The sequence below is a fragment of the Leguminivora glycinivorella genome, chromosome 7 (assembly GCF_023078275.1).
Source record: "Leguminivora glycinivorella isolate SPB_JAAS2020 chromosome 7, LegGlyc_1.1, whole genome shotgun sequence".
Classification (NCBI taxonomy): Eukaryota; Metazoa; Arthropoda; class Insecta; order Lepidoptera; family Tortricidae; genus Leguminivora; species Leguminivora glycinivorella.
The window spans coordinates 13718627-13729009 of NC_062977.1; the positions used below are offsets into that span (position 1 = coordinate 13718627).

General features: G+C 35.4%; 1 long non-coding RNA gene across 1 annotated transcript; it reads left to right on the plus strand.

Annotated features, from left to right (window-relative positions):
- The first annotated feature begins 415 nt into the window (after window positions 1-415).
- LOC125228149 lies at window positions 416-3932 on the plus strand. Its single transcript, XR_007177256.1, has 7 exons — window positions 416-651; window positions 1054-1168; window positions 1369-1537; window positions 2018-2161; window positions 2750-2827; window positions 2961-3087; window positions 3476-3932. It is a non-coding gene; the product is annotated as an uncharacterized LOC125228149 (long non-coding RNA).
- The last annotated feature ends 6451 nt before the right edge of the window (window positions 3933-10383 follow it).

A 10383-nucleotide genomic window follows, 5' to 3' on the forward strand; every position in this document is an offset into this window, starting at 1 on the left:
TGTATCGTAATGTACTATTACATAATTATGGTATGTATTGTAAAACGTTGTACGATACATGTACGAATAGAATAAGTATTATAGGTAATTCACTACTCCTGTCGATTTAAAAAACTCTCTTCGTTCGTGTTTTAATCACAACTCGTTTCAAATTTCCCATTTTTCGCACTTGTATCGTAATTTACTATTGATTACTTTACTATTGATTACTATCTATTAGTTAAAATAAAAATTCCATCAAATATATTGCTAAAAAACAACCGATCGTAACCAAATAACAAAGGTGAATTTTACTGCACATTAGGTATCATTTGACGGCATTTCAATTTTAGATAGGTACTGAATTATTTTTAATCATTTATGAATTATTTTTAATCATTTATTTTAAGTACCTTTATGCCTTTAATTCGAGGTAGACTCATTTAAAAAAAAATGTTAACGTATTTTAGACATCTTCTATACATTAGCCTAGCGTTTTTCAAAATCGGAGTTGGCAACACTGACGCCGAAGTGATTTGTCAACGCGTCTTGTGTTAATTTTTTTGCGGTTATCTATCACATCACAGATCTAACAACTTACAAGTTCAATGGAGTAAGTGATCGAATCTTTAAAAACATGGGAGTTGGAGAACTTAATACGAAAATTCACCAGTAAGTACAATGTATTTTTTTCATTATTTAGTCAAGTTGCTAATGACACGAGGCCAATAGCTTGCTGGGCTGCGGCCCCGGCCGATAATGGATGCAATCTCGTAATAATACACATTTAAATTTCTTGTCTATAAAATACACATTTAAGTTGGCTCAATTTTCGTTGAACGTCCAGCATGTGCTGTTCGCGGCGCGAGCCGATTTAGACTTGGTATGGTAACTATAGTTCCGTCAAAATGAGAGAGACCGGAATTATTTTTGCCAGGGAGAGAATTGCGAGGGGATCTTTAGCCCGAGTCAAAATCGGGCGCAATCGCCCGTTTGAGTGAGTTTTGATAGTGATTCTGTTGTGTATTTTCTTATAGTTGGATAGTTTCTAACAAAGCGTTGCATATTTTCCAGCCCCGGAATCGGACGCTAATAAAACCATGTTCCGATGGTAATAGGCGACGCCCAGCGTGCCCGGGTGTTGAAATAAGTGCAAAACTGCTCTCCGCTCGCCTTTTGTCCACCAACGGTAAATTGTACATTCTTTAAAAACCTTGTCAAATTGTCACTTAGGTTATGTGTAATTCCAAATTAGCAGTAGGTCGTTTCACAGAACGCGTTGACGTTCGGAATTCGAATTCCGGGGCAATTCCCCTGTCCTACGGGCGATCCAAGTCTCACGGACGCCGTCTTTGGAATTTTACTTAAAGACTGGTATACACATTTCAGGGTTCACGCCGCGTCGCCTAATCCTCGCGCCGGTCGCCAGCATTCCCCGCTGTGTTCCGGTAACCTACAGGCGGCAAGCTGACGCTGCCGTCATCCACACGACACCATCTCTGAGGCGGCTGACGTGGCAGTCGTGGTGGTCTGAGGCGGCTGACGTAGCACGTTTGAGGTTAGACCTTTCCAATCACTCTTATCTACATCATCGAACCGGCATAATTATGGTTCTGGCACCCTCCGTGTTACTATACCTTTTATTTTAATATCCGCCGTACACCGTTTCTACCCGTAGTTTTAACTCAAGAGTTCGCTGATCCACGTTTGTTCCCTTAAATAATTTAAAACCTTAGTCTCATGTTCAAGTGTAGCTAGCCCTCGGCTCTGTAAACTTAGTAAATTAGAGAGTAATTTCATAATATAAGGCAAGGCTCAGTGGAGTCCTTTGTAATAGATTAATTAACAGAGAAATAATTACCTTTTGCCCTTAAGAGTTGTTTCAATTTTAAATTATAGATATTGTAGCAATATTGAAAAATATTAACTTTGAGTTAAAAAAAGATGTAATACGGTTCCTCTAGGGCCAAATATTTTTCCACGCTGTTCATAATTTTGTAGTATGGTATGTGATATTAATTGTATCATTCATTTCCAGACCCTGATGGATTTTTCTGAGTTTAACATAAGCACAGACCTAATAGTTATAGAAACTTCAGAAAAGGAAAACTTGTCCTCGGAAAAGGAAAATGTGCCATCTGCAATTGCTGAGAAGAAAGCAGAGCCCAGTTATAATTCCAGGGTAAGCAGTTTCTAACAGACTTCTTTACCTAGAAGGAGGAGGTTCTGTATTTTATTGTAAAAAACATTATAAGAATTACAATTCAATAAATGAATACTGCATAGGCAGACCAACATACCAGAGAGAGATTTTATTCCAACCATTTTTGAAGTAACATACTCATCTTATCACAATAATATTTTTAATATAACTGCATTGTTAGGCAAGATACCGGGCTGGCCTAGCGAGTAGTGACTAAGTGACCGTCCCTACTAAGCCGCAGTTCTGGGTTCGAATCCCGGTAAGGACATTTATTTGTGTGATGAGCACAGGTATGTTCCTGAGAATCCTGAGTCATGGATGTTTTTTATTTATATAATTATTTGTTTATTAATTATATCGTTGTCTGAGTACCCACATCACAAGCCTTCTTGAGCTTACTGTGGGACCCAGTCAATCTGTGTAAGAATGTCCTATTACATTAATTAATTTATTTATTATTATGATACATTATACTGTGAGTGTATAGGTTATGACTGTAATTAATTGTATTATAATTATATTAATTAAAGAGGCAAATGAAAAGTAAAGTTTCTAAATATTTTTCAGATTGTGGAAAAGTCATTGGACTCTGCATCACTATTTTGAAAATATTCTGCTCTCAAAAAACCACAAGGATATTCTTTGGTAAATATAATAACATTAACTAGCTAAGTCACTTTTTACTATGTAACTTTAAAATAATTATTATATGTATAACTGAATACTGCATTCGTTTCTTTTTACTTTTTGTTTTTAATTGTTTGTTTTATCATTCCAGCGGCTTAACGACTTCAAAAGCACATGAAATTTACTAGGACAATTTGTTTATAAATTTTCCATCAATGAAAATAAATCTTCAGGAACAGCTGAAATACAAAAAGTCGAACTTACTGCACTTACCAATTGTAAGTATATGATAAAATTGATAAAGCAGATGTTGTCTATGTTAAAATAGTTAGTTTCACCACACCGCAAGTTTGCCAGTGCAAAGGCTCTCTTTAGTCTTCAAAAACAGATAGCAAAACTGCATTTTGTCCACAAGAGTGCAAAGAAATTTCATACAAATTTTAACTGGATGTCTCAAGCTTGATAGATTTGATTTAGTTAGATGTTTTACAGTTAATATTTTGTTTGTGTCGGTGTAGTGTAAAATTTTGTATTTCACTCGGTGGCAAAGTTTGTTTAACCTTCGTGGCTCGTTTCAGTTGCCCCACTGTTCACTTACCCGCATTGATCTTTCCTTATATTATATCGTTTGTAATAATATTTTACTAACTAGTCCCATTTTTATAGCGCCCTATGAGGAAACAACGAATATAGCCGGATTTCTCACCATTCCATTTTTGCTGAACACTGCGGCAGTCCGCCAAAAGAAGAAGCGAGGTTCCGGTGCAAGTCAAAATTGGAAGCCCAGTAAAATGGAAGTAAGGGAAGGTTTCATAAAGCATATCCGCTCTAGTGTAGAAATTAGCCAGACCATCGAACTTCGCATAGCCACACTTCAAAAAATAGGATTGTCATGCCAGCCATACATAATTGTTATGGGTGAGTCTCTTGAAAAAATCGAATCATTTCTAGTTGTTGTCAGCAGATCGATAATCTATGAAAGACAGTCCATTATGAACGCAGTAGATACGTGCTACAAAATATATAATACAATGAAAATATAATACATTGTACTTACTGGTGAACTCTGGTATTAAGACGATACAGGAGTGATCTATTCTCCATACAAACGCTCTCGACTATTTCCTCCTGGTTTTTCAAGATACAGCAATGATTTTTTTCAAGACAGATTATAATAATTTTTATCTGTGTCGGACCGTTTTGATTTTTTGAGATTCTTATTTTTAAAGACGCTAGAGCCCATCGAAAATTTTCAAAAACGGTGTTATTGATTATGGCGTAAAAAAGGTGTGGTATTCAAAATTGGTAACAATTAGCCACAAAAACTGAACGGTCCGACACTGATTATTTCATTGTTATTCAGATTCTCAAATTTAGTTACGATTGACTTAATTTTGAAGGGGGAAACAGTCGAGAGCGGAACCTCGATTTTAAAGATTTTTTTCGCAATATTTTTTAACTGAGTTCTTAATGGACATTTTTTTTCGATAAATCTAGTTAATAACACTTGTATATTAAATTTGAATTCCCAAATTGAAAGGGGGCTCCTTTCCATTTTAGCATTTTCGCTCCTGTAGCGTCTTAAGTTCTCCAACTCCCATGTTTTTAAAATTTCGATTTCTTCCTCCATTGAACTTGTAAGTTGTTAGGTTAGCTGTGATGTGATAACCGCCGCAAGAAAAAAACTATTTATTCTAAGTAGGTAGTAGTAGTAGGTGCCAAGTATATTATGAATAAATGTAATTTTTTTATAACTTTTGTTTTATTTATGGCGTTATTCATAAACGCATCACCAGCCTGAATTAGATATGAATCGTTTTATGTTATCTGTCAAGTTAACGTATGTATTTGTAAATAGGTATAAAACATAATTTGTCTAATTCAGTCCCGTGGTGTTTTATGACAATTATCAATAAGGGGTTGTTGTCTTAGTAAATGAGACAAAGTAAGTCAAAGTACAATTGAACATGAATGATAGTACTGAACAAGCTTCTCAGTTGAAATGTATAACAAAACAAAGATTCAAATTGAACAATATCATAGTTCACTCTCACAAAGTGTGTATATCGATGTAATCATGTCCTTAATTGAACTTATTTGGTTTTAATGGTTACTACAGTAATGCCTCATGTTAATATTGACCTACATCTTGGTTGAATCGATTAAACAATTCATGTTCAAATAGAAAAATATCTTAGTTCAGTCTCACAAGGTGCGTAAGTAGATGTAATCATGTTCTTAGTTGAACTTATTCGGATTAAATAGTTAATACAGTAATGCTTCATGTTAATATTGACAGATGTCTTAGTTGAATTGATTAAACAATTAATATTCAAATTGACCAATATCTTAGTTCAGACTCACAAGGTTCGTAAGTAGATGTAATCATGTTCTTAGTTGAATTTATTTAGGTCAAATAATTAATACAATCATTCTCCATGTTAATATTGAGCAACGTCATAGTTGAACTAACTGGTTTGCGTTAGTTGATACAGTTACGTATCATGATAATAATTATCAAGTGCTTAGTTGAACTTACTAAGGTAATTTAGTTCGCCTAATTATTTTTCATGTAATTATTGAACAAGATCTTAATTGTCTCAGTTACGTTGCAAAAGTAAGAGCAATCAAAATTACCTTATTCCATTTGTCTAAGATCTTATCAGGCTCGTATGGAATCAAGATGCTTGACTACGACGATCAAAATATTGATAGGAGCAAACAAATTTTTTTTAGAGTGCAGTCTTCTCTTCTTGGATAACTTTTTCTAAATCAAAGTACATATACATATATAATATATGTATAACTTATATGAGGAAATTTCATTGCATAGTTTTGTCTAGTACGTCCTTTTATTTGCAACGTTCATCAAAGTGTTCCTAGAATGAATTTTTCTTTTACATTTATATAGTTTCTCAGTAATTAAAGTCTGGAAAAATATACACGTCCGCGCCTTTTGTGCAAGCGTCTTTTGCTAGGGCATCGGCCTTCTCATGTTTATTGCTTGTCTGAAGATAATATTTTCCTTGACCTCAGTCATTAGTTTTATTAAAAGTATATATTTACTCATGTTTAAAGAAGCCCACCAGCATACCTTGCCTTCTCGCGGGTGATTCCGTACCATACCTAGCGCGACTTGATGTATGGACTCGTGTGCGAGAGCGCCAATTGGTAAAAAGGTATGATTTTTAACCGCCTTCCAAATCTCAAGGGAAGGGGTTCTCAATTCGTCTGTATTTTTTTTATTTTTTTTAATGTTTGTTCCTCGATATCTCCGTCGTTACTGGACCGATTTTGAAAAATTTTTTTTTGATTGAATGTATATGCATACAGATTGGTCCCATTTTTCTCAGAACCCAGTTCTGATGATGGGATCCTGGAGAAATCGAGGGAACTCCCCAAATCTGAAAGGCATACATATGGTGATTTTTGTGTTTTTAAAGGAACAGCATGCATTTACGTACGGAACAGTGACATTTGGTGCAGTGGAACTCCTGATGATGGTCAGAATGGAACTCCTCAAATCTGAACGGCACACTTATAGTGACTGGTATTTTTATAAGAACAGCATGCACTTACGTCCAGAACAGTGACATTTGGTGCAGTGGAACTGCTGATGAAGAGTGAGCCGCCCCTGGTTAGAGTTCCGTTCTGATAATCATTCTCATCTGTAAGTACTTCAGAATCATCCAAATTTCAAAATTGGTTCAGAAATGACGGAGATATCGAATAACAAACATTAAAAAATATACAGACGAATTGATAACATAATCCAACATTTGAAAGTATTTATCACCAAAACCCCAAAGGAAGGCGGTTTTGTTTTCTTAAAAATTATATTGTATTGTTGCATGTACGACGTAGATGAATTTGTTGATAGCGGTCGATGACCTAAAACTAGAATATTATAATGCATCTACCTACTTATTTATGTAAAACACTAATAATAATAATAAGTGCCTATTTTAAACTTAATTAAAATTAAGTTAAGTAAGAACACTGACATGTAAAATATATTATTTTATCAATAAATAAATGAATGAATGAATGAATCGGTTTATATCTCATTTGTAAAATGTTTATATAAGTTGTAACTAATAGGCCGTTATCGCTAAGGTAGATAGTATTACATATAATATATTATATGTATTTTGTCAAAGCGAAATTTAAAAACTTTATACTTATTCAACTGATTCCTTTCGAGTTCCCAAAAGTCCAGTCGAGTCGCTATCAAAGCGAATTAGCACAAAGTGATTATGAGAGCTGGGAACGATCACTCGACACATGCCCGCGCTCCCACGCCTGTTGCCTTTCACAACAGTCTGCCTCGATAACCAAATTTGCGCAAGAAACCATTGTTGATATTTGAACTGTTTAAACGCGTTTCACTTTTAGCTTTACTACGATTCATTATACAAATACCGTGTTGCTTACTGTTTAAATAATGTTTCGCCCCTCCTTAACCCCTTTATTTATTGTATAATGGGAACCCGTAGCTACTAATAGGTACTTAATTTGATTTTCGTCTCGTGGCAAATACCTAGGTGGCCTATATGCTCGTGTTTATTTTTAAATTCAACAACACAGATTATTAGAGCAACAGACTTTCGTCGAATAGATATTTGTCAGTTTAACAGGATTACTGTTTGAAATTGCTACCTTTTATTTTTAGTTTTTAGATAAGTAGAGTAGAGAAATAGAAAGGCGCCTAGCCTTCAGAGATAACATACACTACTTCGACGGGTACCTCGGCGGTCGGGGTGGTGTAGCGGTCGAACACGTCAGCCGCGATAGCTGGAAACCCGGGTTCGACTCCCGGCTTCGCTACCAGTGGGCTTGATCGCTTTTTCTTTAGTGTATGGTATCTATTTCAGTTTACAATTTATACACCTATAGTAATGTAACTACTTAAAAAAACAAATCAAAAAATAAAATAATTTGATTTGTTCCCTACATCAAGTAGGTATCAATTAAGACTATGAGACTTTTTTTGCGATTTTATGAAGTTCACTAGTCAATAAAAATCAACACTCGATTTTTTGTGGACCTATTTATTGATGAAACATTGACAGATTAAAACACGGCATTTAATCAGTCAGAGGATAGGCGACGAATGGACGATCGATTATTTATCTATAAAACAGTAAATATTTATTTGAAAAAAAATTAGGACTGTGTGTAAAAAACCAGTTTCGGTGCAGTCATTCTATTTTCGTCTTAAATCTTAGCCCCACAGTAGGAATAAATTAATATCAGAAGAAACAATCTACAAAATTTAATTCCCAACAGTAAACTTGGACCTTCGGCAGAGTAGATTGATCCGGAAAATCATTCTAGCAAATATTCATTTAATTTGCCTTCGTTTCACTTTTAAAGATATTTACTGTCCCACGGCAGTCAAATTTGCAATTTGCCTTCTAAAGACGGAGTCTGGTATTTTGTGAGTCTACCTTGCGCTGCCATTTTGTCTTGTTAAGTAAAGCTTCAATTCTATCGCCCGCAACATTGAATGTCTCTTTAGTTGAGCGAGACACTATCTAAGCGTAAAATGTGCGCTGAAGCTGAATAATTAAGATAACTAAGTAGGTATGTTTTTTTTTTAATACCACGTCGGTGGCAAACAGGTATACGGCCCGCCTGATGGAAAGCGGTCACCGCAACCTATGGACGCCTGCAACTCAAGGGGTGTCACGTGCGCGTTGCCGACCCATTAGAAACTTGTACACTCCTTTTTTGAAGAACCCCATACTGTAGTTCATCGGGAATACCTCGACATGGGAGCTCATTCCACAGCCGGATGTATAGTGTAAGTATAGTTGAGTTCATAAATATGTGTAGGTATACTTCTTCACCTTAACTCGTTGCAATACGAGTAAGATGAAAAAATGTATACATATTCCAACTCGACTGTACCTATACCGAGGGCAAAGAAAGTTTGCGACAAAAACATTTCTTTTTATTTAAATGGAGACCAAAACTCTCATTATTCTCATTTTATTTTATAATCACATTTATAATTCCACTAACTTTTTCCCGCGGCTTCGCTCGCGTTAGAAAGAGACAAAAAGTAGCCTATGTCACTCTCCATCTCTTCAACTATCTCCACTTAAAAAATCACGTGAATTCGTCGCTCCGTTTTGCCGTGAAAGACGGACAAACAAACAGACACACACACTTTTCCATTTATAATATTAGTATGGATATTTGAAATCAGATTAAGTATTTATTATTCTTTGCAATTAGAACGGTCTCACGATTTATGGCAACATTGGATTTAAAATTGCGATTTGAAGGGATTTTGTAAAATGAAACTGGATTTATTTATTCACATTGACAATTCAGCTTTTTTGTACATCTCATGCAAAACATGGAATAAGTGCTTACAAAATAAAAAGTAAAAATGTGACGAGGGTAAAAAACAGACAGTCTTATCGTTAAAGAGCGATCTTCTCCAGAAAATGCCTGTCGAGTTTCCGTCCTGATATTGTCGCCCAGATTGTGTTCATCCCGCTGTTCTCTATTAGGGATTACGTCACACTTGGCAGCATTAACTAAATATATATGTATTAAATATTTACAATTGGTGATCGAAGATTCAAATGCATGTATTCGCAAAAGGGTAGACACATGAAGCTGCTTAGCGCCTATAGCAATGAGGAGGGAGGCACACTGACTTTTTATTCCGCCAGGCGGTGCCTGTGCAAGTGCCACGAGTAGACACTTGCACAGGCGCCGCCTTGCATGTCACTGTCATTCATATGTGTGAGAGAGAAAAAACATATCATCTTCCTCGCTCTCACGTATGGATTAAATAGGGTGGCGCTATCTGTCATAAACTTTGAGTGTGCCTCCTCATTAGCGCTTGTATGAAACACACCCATCGCCAACACATTTGAACAACGGCCACTTCGTTTTATATTGTTTCAGATGCCGAGATTTTTAATTTGAACTAATGGATTAAAAAAATTAGTGCGTGGAGTTTAATTTAGGGTAAACTCGCCTCATTCGGTGACACGCCTAATTCGGTGAAACAACCAAAAATCGTCTCCCGGAATAGTGCTTCAAAGCTTGTATCACCGAATTAGGCGTGTCACTGCATGGGGCGAGTTTACCCTACTATTTATGAGCGTATTTATTTAAATAGTAGTACCTAAGTTTGGTAGTGGGTACCTAAGTTTTGGAGAGTGGAAAGTTTGGTGGGAATAAACGTGAGGCGTTTCAAAATACGCCTGGCACTAAACGAATTAAATAAGATTTTCTTGTTAATATTTTTTCTAATGATAGCAATGTAATTAGTTCTTTGAAGTTCTTTCTTTTATTACAGAAAAATATTTTTTCAGTGAAAATGGTTAATTGCGAAGACGATGAGTCTGAAAACCTATACAATTAAATTAATTATAGTACGTACAGTACGTCATTCATTTTATATTTAATTTTATTATGTAACCAGGATCTCATTAATTTAAATAAATTTTTCACTTAAAAAAAAGTACGTTATTCGCTTACAATTATCCCAATTACTAAAGTAAATACTAGTACTAGGTACATAATTATAACCATATGGATACAAGTGA